This window comes from Apium graveolens, chromosome 8, assembly GCF_009905375.1.
Source record: "Apium graveolens cultivar Ventura chromosome 8, ASM990537v1, whole genome shotgun sequence".
Lineage (NCBI taxonomy): Eukaryota > Viridiplantae > Streptophyta > Magnoliopsida > Apiales > Apiaceae > Apium > Apium graveolens.
The window spans coordinates 108,740,887-108,756,845 of NC_133654.1; positions in this window are offsets into that span (position 1 = coordinate 108,740,887).

The window sequence follows — 15,959 nt, forward strand, 5'->3', positions numbered from 1 at the left end:
TATGACACCTCTAATAAAGCTATTTTCAATAAGAAATTCAGAGAGAGTGTCATACCATTTTCTTGGAGACTGTTTTAGCCCATAGATAGCCTTGAAAAGAAAGAAGACAAAATCCAAATGATCTGGATCTTCAAAACCAGGAGGTTGCTCTACATATACCTCTTCATCCAGCTTTCCATTCAGAAAGGCGCTCTTGACATCCATTTGATAAACTTTAAAGTTTGAAAATGCTGCGAATGCCAGAAATATCCTGATGGCCTCAAGTCTAGCCACTGGAGCATATGTTTCATCATAATCAATGCCTTCAGCTTGAGAATACCCTTTAGCTACCAGTCTTGCCTTGTTTCTTGTAACCACACCATCTTCATCTAGTTTATTCCTGAATACCCACCTAGTACCAACAGCTTTCTTGTGTACAGGCCTAGGTACCAGTTTCCAGACTTGTTGACTTTCAAACTGATTGAGTTCATCTTGCATAGCAATCACCCAATCTGGATCAGTCAGTGCTTCTTCAATTTTCTTAGGTTCCATCTCAGAAAGAAATCCTGAGAACAGACACTCATTTTGAGTAGCACGTCTAGTTCTGACTCCAACATCTGGATCACCAATAATCAACTCAAAAGGGTGAGCTTTATTCCAGACAGTCTGTCTTGGAAGATTTGATCTTGATGATTTGCCTTGAAATTCATTGTGATGTTGTGTCCTACTAGATGATCCTCCAGCATCTCCCCCTGAGTTGTTGCCATGTTGACTTGAAGATTCTCCGTCAGTAGCAGTGGTATCTCCATTGTTGCCAAAGTTTCCATCACTATTACCTTGAGTATCATCAGGATTAACAGGTTCTTCACCAGCAACAACCTCAGGTTCTTGACCATGTTCTGATTCTGAATCTGACATCTCATCAAACTTCAGTTTCTCAGAAGGATCTTCAGTTTGGATACTAGGGAGTTTAGTGTCATCAAATGTAACATTGACACTTTCAGTTACTTTATGTTGATCAATGATATACACTCTATACGATCTTTCTCCATATCCAACAAAAATACCCTCATATGCCTTTGCCTCGAACTTACCACGACGATCATCTCCATCCTTGAGCACGAAGCATCTGGCACCAAATACATGAAAGTATTTGATAGAAGGTTTCTGTTCATTCAAAATCTCATAAGGAGTTTTCATGAAATCTTTGTTGATTAGAGTTCGATTCTGAGTATAACATGCAGTATTGACAGCTTCAGCCCAAAAGTACATTGGAAGACCTGATTCACTTAACATCGTTCTTGCAGCTTCAATCAATGTACGATTCTTCCTTTCTACCACTCCATTTTACTGAGGGGTTCTAGGAGCTGAAAATTGTCTGGTAATCCCTTTTTCTGTACAGAATCCATTGAGAAGTGCATTCTTGAATTCTGTCCCATTATCTGACCTTATTGCTCTAACAGGGACGTTAGAATCTAACTCAATCATCTTGATATGATCAATCACAACTTGTGGTGTTTCATCCTTAGAGTGAAGAAATAAAACCCACGTATACTTGGAATAGTCATCAACTATCACAAGACAGTAACACTTCTTTGACATAGAAAGGATATTAACTGGACCAAATAAATCCATGTGCAATAATTGCAGAACACCAGTTATGGAAGATGTGTCAGTGCCTTTGTGACTTGCTTTCTTTGACTTTCCTTTCTGGCAAGCCTCACATAGTCCTTCTGGAGAGAATTCCAGCTGAGGCAGACCTCTTACCAATTCTCTTTTGACAAGAGAATTCATTGTTTTGAAATTGAGATGAGAAAGTCTCTTGTGCCATAGCCAACTCTCATCTGACGATGCCTTTGCATAGAAACAATTGACTTCAAGATTGCTTCCAGAGTTCATGTCAGCTACGAACAGATTTCCTTTCCGGATTCCCATTAAGGAGGGTTTTTCACTTTTCTTGTGCAGAATCTGACACTTCAGCTTGTCGAATAAAACATTGTAGCCGTTGTCACAGAACTAACTAATGCTAAGCAGATTGTGTTCAAGTCCTTGCACAACATATACATTTTCAATGATAACATTTCCAGCTAGCAAACAGCCATATCCCTCCGTTAAACCTTTGCTGTTATCTCCAAAGGTAACCACTGGGCCAGCTTTCTCAACCATATTTGATAGCAGGGCTCTATCTCCGGTCATATGTCTTGACGATCCGCTGTCAAGAATCCACACTACCGGTTGTACCTGTTTAATGCCCTGCAATACAAATGGATTAGAACTTCTTCGGAACCCAAGCTTGGCTGGGTCCGGCATACTTGTAAAATTGGCCTTTATCAGGCAAAACAACATTCTTAATTTCAATATTCTCAACATTCTCAATGACTGAACATTTGACCTTGTGAACAGCCTTGACAAATTTCTGGTTAGGCTTAGCCACAAATGTCTCCTTTCTAGCGTTAGGAGGACTAGCAGTCTTAGACCTATCATGCTTTCTATTATTCACATGCTGACGAGGAGTAGTCTTATCATTAGAAACATGCTTACCATTAAAATAAGCAAACAACAGATTAAAAGCACAAGACATACAATCAGGAACACCACATGCTTTATGAGAAGGATTAACAATAGGCAACTTATGCATGGTAAACATCGCATTTGTGTTATCCAACCCATGTGTGTCTGAGTTAGTCTCAGTTGCTTTCACAACCTTGACTGGAACTTTTGACACACTTGACTTGGAGACATCTTTCCCATTAGCATTATCTTCAGCACGGATTTCTTCTTGAATAATAAAAGAGGTCTCATCAAATGGTTCAGCAATTGATTCTTTATAGAGGGGTTCATCAACACCCTTAAGCACATGTGGTACTTCCCTGCCTTTAGCACATACATGAGGAGGGGAGTTTATGCCTAATTTTCCAATAGCAGCATTGTAATCATAACCTATTCCATGTGTTTGATTAACAGCTTGCTTATTGTAAAACTCTTTGGACTTCGAACAAGAATTAAAGTAAGCTTTAACCTTAGCCTCAAGACCGGTGATCTTGTCTTTGAGAATAGTTTCGAGTTGTCTATAACAGTCAACTCTATTCTCTAGAAAAGATACTTGTTCTTTTAGTTTATCTTGATTAATGTGCACAAGTCTTAATTCATTGACCTCTTTCTCAAGGTCTTTGATTTGTTGATTTAACAATTCATTATCACGACGAGCACAATCTAAGGAACCTCCTAGATGATAAACTAATTCAGCATCAGTAAATTTTACCTCTTTTCTTGACGATGAGGTGCTTGCATTACTAGCCATGAGAGCAAGATTCCCAACTTCTTCATCTTCACTGTCAGTATCATCCCAGCTTCTTCCCTTTGCCAGGTACGCCCTTTCAGATTTACTCTTTTGATTAGAATCGTAAGAGTTCTTCCTAGCTTGTTTTGGCTTCCTGCATTCTGTGGCAAAGTGTCCCAACTCATTACAGTTGAAGCATCGAATGGTGCTTCGATCAACCATCCCTGTTTTATACCCACCACTGCTGGTGTTAGAGGATGAAGATCCACCTTTCTGGAATCTGTTGTAGTTGGACTTGTACTTGAACTTGGGATTCCTTTTGAATCTGACATTTGAGAATCTCTTGACAATCAGGGCCATTGACTCATCCTCCAATTGCTCCAGTTCTTCCAAGGAATAATAATCATCTCCTGATTGATTTGTAGTAGGAGAATCAAATTCTGCTACTATCACATTATCTTCAACCTTGGAAGACTGTACCATTCTTTCTGACTGTTGAGATTGTTGTTGATATTGTGGTTGTTGTTGTTGTTCATCAGCTACTAGAGCAGTAGACGTGCTGACCACTCTTCCTTTCCCGTAAACTTCCTTCTGCTGAATCTGCTCCAACTCATAAGTATTTAACACACCATAGAGCCTTTCCAAAGAAATCTCACTCAGATCTCTTGCTTCTCTTATGGCAGTGATTCTATGTTCGAGATGAGTTGGCAGTGTTAAAAGAAACTTTTTGTTGACCTCCCTGATGGAATAGTATTTACCATTAATGTTCAGGTTGTTGATCAATGCATTGTACCTCTCAAACACTTCAGTGATTCCTTCTCCTGGATTGGATTTAAAGTATTCATACTCAGAGGTTAGGATTTCTAGTTTGTTCTCCCTAACTTCCTCTGTGCCTTCATTAATAATCTCAATAGTTTCCCAGATATGTTTGGAATCTTTACAATTCATCACATGTCTATTCATCAGGGGATTAAGGGAATCTACTAAGATTAATTGAAGGCTAGCATCCAGGGAAGCTTCTTCTATTTCAGCAGGAGAGAAGTCCTCAGGATCCTTCACATAAGTTCTCGCTTTGGTGATCACCACATCATTTTCTATTACCTCTGGTTCCATAACCATAGGAATTTTTGGACCCTTCTTCAACACTTGCAAATATTTGGGATTAGCAACCTGTAAAAACAGTAGCATCTTCTTCTTCCACATAACATAATTTTCTTTATCGAAAAGTGGAATTTTAACGGTTCCAACTTTTTGTGTAGTCATTATGAATTTTTTGAGTGAATAAAAAATTCAACAAGTGAAAGAAACACAAAAGTCTAGGATCTAGATTTGTACGTTAATCAGAAGGCTCTGATACCAATTGTTAGGTCCCAATTTGTTTGTAGAAGGGGGGGTTGAATGGAAACAATACCGTTTAATCGAATAAAATGCGGAATAAAATTGTGAAACAAAATTCAAGTTAAATAAAACTTTTATTAAACTTGAAAGGTGTTACAACTACGGTATCGGTTACAAGGGATTAATCTCAAATCAATTATTACAAATTTAGAATAAATTCGACATGAACTTTTTCTATTTTTGTAATTAAAAGATCAAATGCTAAATGCGATTTGAGATTAAGTTCTAGGGATTTTAATCCGCTAGATTGATATACAAGAACAAGATAAGTATTTCTAGTTGATTGGATTTAACTTTACAATCTAGAAATTGATCTTGAAGTTGCAGATGAGATGAAATATTTTATCTGCTCCTTTTGCTTTTGTTCTTTTGTATTTGTTCTGTTTTTGATTGCCTATTTTTATGAACTGGTCTTCTGCTTCTTTTAAACAACACAGCCGAGTAGATTGAATTGGAATGACAATCCTTTAAGCTTGTGAGACTTTCGGTAGGACAATGTTTACAACTAGCAAGACAATTAAAAATGAGCTAGCAAGACTTTCGGTATGACTATAGATTGTCATATCGATTGTCATATTAGTTCAAATAAATTGTCTTGCTGAATTAATAACTGATTTTAATCTAAACAGAAATTCTAATAAGACAATTAAATGTATTGGCATGACTTTCGGTATGACTATCAATTGTCATACCGATTGTCATATTAGTTCAAATGAATTGTCTTGCTGAATTTAAGCAGATTTTAAACCAATTAAAATCTTGTAAATCCTTAATATTAATTCTAAATTAATTAATCAATTTAATTCAATTAATCAATAAATTAATCTTTGCAGATATAATTTATTTTCTTAATTAAATTATATGACTTAATTAATTAATAGAGAATTAATACTAACCCTTAACAGCATCCATTCTTCTGACAATCTTCTGAAAGTCACTGAGACTTATGAATCAATTCTGCCACTTCAATGCTGACACTCGATGTACTGTCTGGTTCATGAGTGACTAACTTTCGTGACGTTTCTTCATGTCTTGACTTTTATATTCTGATTGAATCCTTGTAATAAATGATACCTTGACAAGATCTCTGTCACTTGATTAAATCCACGATCTTGATTTATATCACTGAGGCATGATCAAATTCTTGAACTTCTTCCAGTGAATCTTCAAGTCTGCAGATGAACAATGTTTCTTTATTCTTTGACAGATGTTACATTGTGAGATCTCTCTGATGATTAATCCACTATTTACTTATTACATTCTTATTTGAGTTGAGTTAAATACTCGAATAAATGAGTAGGCTATGACATATGCCTTTCAAAAGGGTTCCCAACCCCTTGGCTCATGGTATACAAGAGAATCAAATATTAATTTGATTGGTTTTTCAGATGCTGATTTTGCAGGGTACAAAATTGAGAGAAAAAGTACATCACGTGGATGTTAGTATTTAGGTGGAGACTTATTTTATGGCAAAGCAAGAAAAATATCTATTTAAACTTTTATAACTGAAGTTGAGTACATTACTGCAGGAAGTTGTGCTCAGATTCTTGGGATGCGAAATCAGCTTTTAGACTATGGATTTTCCTACTCAAAAATCCAGTTTAGCATTATCTCACCAAGCACATTAGTATCAGATATCATTTTATCAGAGTAAATGTCATGGAAGGCACAATTGAGCTTCATTTTGTTCCAACTGATTAAGAAGTAGCTGATATCTTCACAAAGCTATTACTTGAAGCAACTTTGGCTAAGCTCATACATGAACTTGGGATGATCAGCTATAAGAAGTAATCCTGTTAGGGCAAGTCGGTAACTGACACAGGTAAGTCAGATCCTGACAAGGTTAGTCAAATCCTGACAAATTCAGATACTGATAGATATCAATTCCTGATTATGTGAAAATTCTATGATAAGTCAGAAATAAATTATCTATTTTGATTTGTACTTAAATTAAATCATTATAATTAGGATTGCTGTCAATGTTAAGATAAAGTCATTTATAATTCAGAAGAGAGTTTTTGTGGCGCATGCAAATTTATAGGCGCAGTAACACATTACCTCTCCGTAAAAGTCGTGCATTATTAACCGTTAATACATGAAACTTGGTCCACTAATTGCTTCAATTAATCAGAATCTGACAGTTGACATGTAACACCCCCAAATCCGGGGTCGGGGATCCGGGTTGTCACGAGTTCCATTTCCCTTAATATCACCTAATCTTAATAATTACTCAACTACTCTGTACTGTGACCCCACAATAAACACACACACCACACGTTATAGTCTCAGAGATGAACATCCAAAAATAACCACAAGTCATTTTATTCCACAATTATCTGCCAATACACCTCAAAAGGTTTTCTGAATAAATTTACATTTCTTGGCCATTATTACAATTCATAAATATACATAAATCTGGTACATCAAAAGTTGAAAGCCTAGCCTATTGGTAGTTCCTACCTCAGCTACAGCGACATCAACGCCTATAGGAAACTGCGGAATGTTTCCTATCCGCTCGCGAATTGGGAGCTTGGTCCTGTTCATCTTGCCTATCTGATGTTGTGTGATTAAAGAAGAAAGCAAGGGTGAGCAGCAAGCCCACCAAAATAATATGTATAATGATTAATCAATATATGAGCCTTCTCATAGTACTCATGAAAGTCTTGGTCAAAAGAAATGAACCAAGTTTGATATTTTAATGCGATGAAGTCGCAAAATATTTAGTATATATACATATATACTTTTCAAAATCTTGGAAGTCCTCTTCCATGCATAATATACACAAAGTTCCAGTTTATAACTGTATAAAAATATCGTTGCAAAGTGATCTCATATATCTAACCTTGTCTCAACGTTTTTCTGAAAATCTTTGTCATTCATAAGACAATTATTAACTAGATATAAGTTTAAAAGATGAAGTTACCAAATACTTCACTATACTTATATCATTTATAAAGCTACTTGAACTACCATTGTTCAAAGTATAATGAGCTTTCAACAGTTCATCACATAGATGAGACTACAGGACAAGATTTGAATAGATTAAATCTTTAAAATATTATTAAAGGAAATAAAGTTATGACATACTTCATTAAGTTCTGATATATATATATATATATATATATATATATATCCACATATACATCTTCCTTTATACATTTCCTGAAAACCTCTGCCATGTAAAGTATGAACATAATTGCAATATCCAATAAATTTGGAAAGGAAAGAATTTTGGCATAAACCAGATATCTTGCTGATCAGGCAAAGATACCCATAAGTAACCTTTTCTACTAGTAGATGGACGAATTCCCCACTGGTCATCACCCTGGTCGTAATAGGACCTTATGCTGGACTGCCACTCAGCCACTTATGCATTTGATGGACTCCCACTGAGCCACTTACACTATCATGGACGCCCACTGAGCCCATGTTGCTTATGCCGACTCAATAGATGGACTTACTTCCCGAACGTTGGGTAAGTAATCAATTCATTTACCAAAACTGCAACCTTGTTGCGAATATAAAATACACCACAAAGCCGGATCCCTCAGGTTTTGAGCGAGTATTTAAATCCCCTTAAAAAGGAAGATCTTAAATATAAAAATGAGTTTTGGGATCCGCTCTAACTTTTAAAAATCATTTTGAAGACTCGAAACACTTTAAAGAGTGTTTGGAGTAAAGCTGATTTAATGAAGTAAATCAGTCCCCAGAATATTTAGAAAATGTCTGAATATTATTATTTAAATAATATTCCCATAAAGAATAATCTGTATAAAAATAATTGAAGTAGAAGTATTAAAACTTATACCTGAAACGAGTATTAAATAACCAAAGATATACTTATATGAAAGTACTATCTTTATTTTAATAATCGAAAATAAGTTTGATTATTGACACCTTATTCTTTAATAAAATAAAGAATATATCTCAGCAAATAATCGGAGTCATAGATCCTCAAATGAATATTCAAATAATATTCATTAAATAATATAAACTGAGTCATAAGCCCTCGAATGAATATTCAAATAATATTCAATAAATAATATAAAAGAGTCATAAGCCCTCGAATGAATATTCAAAATAATATTCAATAAATAATATAAAAGAGTCATAAGCCCTCGAATGAATATTCAAAATAATATTCAATAAATAATATAAAAGAGTAATAAGCCCTCGAATGAATATTCAAAATAATATTCATTTAATATAAAGGAGTCATAAGCCTTCGAATAATATTCGAAATAATATTCAATAATAATATAAAATTAAAGTTATCGAATAAACCTTATTCGATTAATAGTTTTGAAAACTATGACCTTATATATATATAAGTATATATATATATATATTTATATCCATATATACAAAATCTACTCGGGATCCTCGACTCCTGGTTTTAGAAAATATTTTCACCTTTGGGTCCCTATACTAAGGGTATATGCAAATTACCGCTATCCTCTAGTATAGGTATTATCAACTGAATCAACAGATATATATGGAAAGAATACGAAACAGGCATGCATATATATATACCATAGCAGCATGCTTCAATATATTGCAACATTTGCTAATTAACCAACATGCATCTATCGCAAGATAATGTATATACATATATACATTACAACAACAGTTATAACGGGTAGAAAACTTGCCTGAGCGACTTGGGGTGATAAAAGGCTCGGGACGAGTCTGGTAACCTATAAACAACAAGTAAGTTGAAATTAAACCAAAGTCACTTGTAAATCTATACTTTAACTAACTTAGACTCTAACGCTTGTTTTGCGCTTACTGACTCGCTTAAGTCACTCGGGTACCCTCGGCTCCACCATTTTTAATAATTTAAACTTTACGAGTTTTAAGGCGATTCCTTCGCGAGTGTCTTACCAACTGCCTAACACACTTATCATAAATGTTTCATACATTAATTAACCCTTTTTGGTCTTTAACCTATGTTTCAAAGTAAGGCGAGGGGAAAAGTTTCGTTCGCGAAACGCCGTTACTTGAAACGGTCGTTTCTCCTAAACCGTGCATCGGAAACGAACGAAATACATATCAAAACGAAGCTCGTAACACGAGCTATCTAGACATGGCAATGGTCATAATCTAGCAGGGGGTTCTCGGGTCCTAATGTTATGCACAGAAACAGTCTTAAGAAAATCGGACGTTACGATGGCTATGTTTACGCGATTTCCCAATTTAAAACCATTCAAAACCAACCCAATTCAACCTCAAATCAAACATACAACCAACATCCATCCTTATCACATCATATCAGCCCCAACCAATTCAATTTTAACCTTCATACTTATGCCTAAGATTGAATTTAACTATACTACAATCTTTTAACCAAAACAACAACATTTACCATTCCATTTCAATACCATTTCAATCCCAAACTCTAAATCACAAACATTAAGCTACAATATCACCCTACTAATCAAAATCATCTTATAATACATAGGAATCTAGGGTTTGGAGATAATATACCTTCCTTGAAGTGGTGGGAGGAGCTAGGAAGCCTTAAGAAGCTTTGAGAAGTCTTAGGAATGCTTGGATCTTCAAGGAAATCAAGAAAAATTTCAAGTTAAAAACTTGAAAACACTATTCATTGTCTTCTTCTTTGATTAAATGAAGAAGATTGAGAAGGAATTGATGGCTTAAACTCATGATATAGCCCAAACTAAGCATAAGGATGATTAGGGAATTAACTCACCAATTTAGGAAGCTTGGATCTTTGATTTTGAAATTCCTTGCCTTTAAAATGTTAAAAAGCCGAGAGCATGAAGAACAATGCCTTGGTTTCTTTTTTTTTTGATTTTGATGAAAGTGATTTGCTTGGCTTGGTTGATTGGTTTTGTGTTTGATTTAGTTAATTACCTCGTTGCCCTTGATTTTGTGTGGTTAAAAAGCCACCACATCTCCTTCGTCATGCCCATGTCATGTGGTGATGTCATCATTCCCTCCTTGTCCTCTTCTCATTGGTTGGGTGACATCACTCTCTCTAATCCCTTTAATTAACTTCCTAATTGTTTGCCTAATGACCGCTGATCTGTTATACGGTTCGCTTAACTTTCGTTCTCGTTTATCGTTTGAAGGATCATACCCGGGATCTTATTACTTAGGTTCCCTTAACCTTTCTCAATACATTATATTCCTTTTTATGATCCTCTATTATAATCCTTTAATTTAAATCCTTCGTATCCTGTTACCTTATACTCAATTCTTTCCGCATCTAGGGTATTTCCGGGAAAAACCAAAGTGTTCGGAATTGGATTCTGGCGATCTTTACATACACTTATATACCATATAGAGTACTAATAAAATCTCAGAATATCCATAATAGAACCCCTACATAGTGTGGCATGAAAAGTTTTCTCATTCAGCGAAAATACTATTCACAAGGGTTACAAAAAGTTGAAAATTTTGGGGGTTATTACAGTCTCCCCTCCTTAAAAGGATTCCGTCCCGGAATCAGATAGAAAATGAATAGGGATACCCTCTTAGCATTGCACTTTCTAACTCTCAAGTAAATTTTCCCACATTGTGGTCCTACCACCAAACTCTGCCTAGTTTGATAATCCTTCTCCTAAGCACTTATTCCTTTTCACTCTATAACCCTTCCTGGTCAATTCATATAGGTTACGTCGGGTTGCATGTCTATGCGCTCATATACCCCTATTTATCTGGCATCTGAATTACACTTCCTTAACATTGATACGTGGAACATGTTACGACCTGCTACATGTTCGGGGTTAGGGCTAGCTCATATGCTATCCTCCCAATACGTCTTAATATATCCAAGGGTCCAACAATTCGTGGACTTAGCTTTCCTTTCTTTCCGAATCTCATCAACCCTTTTCCCAAGGGATACCTATAACATTACTAGGTCCCCTATTTCCCATTCCTTGTCCTTTCGTGTTAAATCAACATACTTCGTGTTCCCATCTTGGGCTACTACCAGCCATCCTCTGATTAGATTTATCATATCCTTGGTCCTTTGGACTACTGCGGGTTCGAGCATCTTGCGCTCTACATCTTCATCCTAACATAAGGGAGGTCGACATTGTCTTCCCTCAAGGATCTCATAAGGCGACATCTCGATAATGACATATGATCTATTGTCGTAAGATAACTTAATCCGCGTTAAGTGATCATTCCAAATTCTTTCAAGTCTATTGCACAGATTCTCATCATAGCTTCTAACATTATAGCTTTTGCTTCTCAATACCCATTCTTTTCCAGTTCGTAATCGCTATCACCTTCCGTTCCTAATCTTATACTGGTTATACTTTTGCTCGTTAGCGTTCTATAACCTTTTTAATACCCATGTCAACCTTAGTATCACGAATGTGTTTCCATTCCGAATACCACCAAAACTTTATTACTCCTTTTTCAGCTGTTTCTATTTTCGAAAGCTTAATCCTTCATATAGAAGTAAAGGAATTTGTTGAGAGATCACTATGATCATGAACACTTGTTATATCGCATAGTTAGTACAGAAGGTGGCCAGCCTTTAGTACTTGACAAGCAATTAAACAATAGATGGTATCCTATTAGGCTTCTATCACACAGATAGATAGTCATTCGGTAATACCTCCCCTTCTGGAAGGGTTGTTCTTCTCAGCTTACATGAAATGAAAAGAAGAGAAAATAACGAAATGAAGAGAATTGTATATATGAAAAAAAATATACTGCCACAAAATATCTGGCTTGGAACCTACCTCTGAACTATAGAGGTTTGTCATAGGAGAACAAAACATATATGTATTTATATCAACATCAAGTATTATAACATCGTATTTCACATGCCTAAATATTTTTGCTATTCCGTCCATCATTCTATGGACCCATGCTCTTCCTCGAGCTTATACACAATTACCTTTGAAACTCCCTCGATATCGAAAATCGAACCTGGGATCTCATTCTAGACATCATCGTTACTAGAATTCTATGCTTGCACCACAACCTTCCTCGTATAATAATACGGCTCTCTATTGATAAGAAAGAATAAATATTCAATAGGTAGATACTCTACTTAATTAGTCTATCAATGATAACTTATACACTACCACGACCCGATTAGTGGTACTCAATCTCAACACTCATTCCAATACAACTCTCACGGTTGTAATCAGCTCAATACTCGCAGAATCATTGCTGCCTTACTATGGTCCACCACTGACCTACTGTAGTCATTCATTTTCCATGAAGTCTTAATAGCTAACCATACGGAGTCCATACATGTCGTATCAAATCCTTCTAAGGAGGTAACATGATCACCATTTCTGATTCATGAAGAACACTCCTGATCCTGACATACATACATGACATGAAGCAGATAAAATTACAGAAGAGTTTCAGTCAAAGCAATGATAGCAGGTTAATACCATCCTTAATCGTATGCCTTAAATAGAAGACTTAACTCAAAGGTTCGTTTAGTCCTTTTTGAAACATGGTCCTGGATTATTCTCATGATAGTACCTTATGAGATAGATAGCCCGCTCCTGGCGATTACACGAATTAAACCTTTACCGAACTACTATTACGGTTGGGTATTGCATTGTCATCAGAAGGAATGTCAATCTTCCAAACCATAATACAACCTTCATAGCTTTAACCATCATCACTGTATTCCTTTGGCACAAGCGCCTATAATTATCCTCTTACCTTTAAAGTGTCGGCCACCTCTTTGGCCTTTCCTGATAGTAAAATTTCCTTACAGTCAATGTCATTTTAACCACTTCCAAATAAATTTTCTACCTTATTTCAATCACAGCTTATGTGAAGATGCTTTCCTTAAAATCTGATGAGTAAAAAAAAAATTACCGTTTTTCCATAAGTTATCCACTCAGTCTTTAGAGGTTAATCACTGTCATGACTGACTCTCAATCATAATTAAAACACCTTTTATCTTAAGTCCTAATTGCCCTGAACAATTTCGACCATTACTGGTTCGATCCATACTTTCTCGTGGTTTAACACGTGCCCCACTTGGCAATATTATAATTATGTCATATTTCCTTTATCAACATTTCTATTCTTGAGAATTTTGAATATTACCTTTCTCCTTGTAAAACCTCTAAGGTTATCCTTGAATCGTTCCTCCTGTATTCCCTAGATACAGGGCATATCAAAATACCATTTACTAATACTAAAACCATTGTCTATATACTCTGAAAAAATTTTCCACTGATCCTTAAAGGTCGTTATTACCTTAATCCTTTCCAAATCATACTGTCAAAACTCATACTGTCCCTATTAAGGGTGACATGCCAACCTTTATGCATTCCCCTAAGATTCATTTGAAGTTACCGATGTTCTATCCTTAATTCCACCTTTAAAAGGTACCTGCATCCTTCCATGGATAAATCAAGTCATATATCCCTGATAAGGGTGTCTTATTCAATCATTCCCACCTCGATAGTACATGTCTAATTTCACAATAACATCTGTATTCAAAATGGGGTCAATCAATATGGCCTCCAAAAGATAACAACGGTTATCCGCTTGTCTTGCCTAATTTGGTAACGATAACAAGGATGCTCTAGAAGATATTGGTCGTGTTCAACGTGAACTTCTTCTTAATAATTCCTTATTTACTTTTGTTGTTTATCTCAACAGTCACCTCAATGTTGGGATATCTTTCATACCTGGCGTCTCCCTTTCTGGGTATCAAGCCACCGGTCTTACGCTTCACATTCTTGAAGGTCACTTCCTTCATCTAATTTTCCTAATTTCTTACTTCCTTGTCTTCTCAGTCTATCCGCGTCTCATTATTTATCCTTCAAACTATCTCAAGGTTTCCTCAAATCCTCCCAACTTACAGGGGGTAAACTATATGTATCTCTTATGCCTTCAACCATCAACTTCAACTCATGGTGAATCACCCTCATCCTGACGAATGCATACTTTTCTATGTCTAATGCTACGAGTCTTTAGGGTTTCCTCATACCCAACTCCCTTATCATACCTCAAACTCTATTGCCCTTGTATTCCTTTCCACTTCAGTTTCTTTTTATTTCCCTTTCTCTTGTCATTATTTCATGAACCAACACAACATAAGCATTGATTTCAAACATCCCGTCATTCTGGATTCGTGTCCTTAGAACGAATCTTGACAACTTTTACAACTTAGATTCATAATTCATCATACTCGTCTGCCTTTGTTCTGGCTCTAAAGCTTTTACTCTATCTCTATAACCTTGGGGAGTACTTTCCTGAAAACAATTGACTGAGCTTAAATCAGTTTATTATAATCTCTTGCTCCGTGCCTTCCTTGGTCTTTCACCAGCGGGTGGTCTCTCTCTTAGGAGGGTAAGTGATAAAAACAGTCTTTTGTGATTCGTCAATCATTTAGAATCTCAAATGATTCCTATATTTCCTTTAGCCAGGCTCTTGCCTCGACTGGGTCAGCTTGTTCCTTGGAACTCTCAGAGCTTAGCGACTTAGAGGTCCTGAAAGAATTTCACACCGCATTGTTTCCTCAGGGTGGTGGTTGGGGATAATAGTCTAAGTTCTGTTTAGACAGGTCCATGAATTTCCATATAGGAGTACCGTCTCAGGTCTCCTTATCTTGCTCGACTTCTATTTTCTCAGTATGAAATGTTTCATCCTTCTCCCATACTTGGGGTTATCTTATACGTTAAAATCCTCATTTTCCACTTCATTATGTTATGGGTTCCTTCTATCTTGATGGCGTCCTCCCTGACTATCACATTCAGGGTTTGCTCTAACTCTTATTCCTCAAACTAGCTTTCATCTAAGATCTCATCCTTAAGCTCTTGAACTTTCGGAACCCAAATTCTATAGGAATACCTCATTATTCCCTTATCATCTTTCTCGGTATTAATCTCATATTTATTTGTTGGCTCTCTGCCTTCATTCATCACCTTTTTCTGGCACAATATGCTCTTTTCCAATAATTCGGTCTCTATTGCAATCTCAAACAGCTTTTCGGTACCGGCTCCGGTTACCTTCACTACTATTTCCATTTTCTCAAAATCTCTTATCAATTCTCCCAAAGACATTATCATCTTGAGTCTCTCCTTTTTACTAAGGGCATCAGCCACCACATTGGCTTTCCCCGAATGATACAGAATCTCCCAATCATAATTCTTGATTAGCTCTAACCGCCTCCTCGGGAGTATGTTGAGCTCTTTCTACGTAAAAATGTACTAGAGCTCCTATGGTTTGTGAATCTCACACTTCTCTCCATACAAGTAGTGCCTCAAATCTTTAGGGAAAAACTATTGCCATGAGCCCAAGCTCATAGGTGGGGATATCGAATTTTATATTCCCTTAA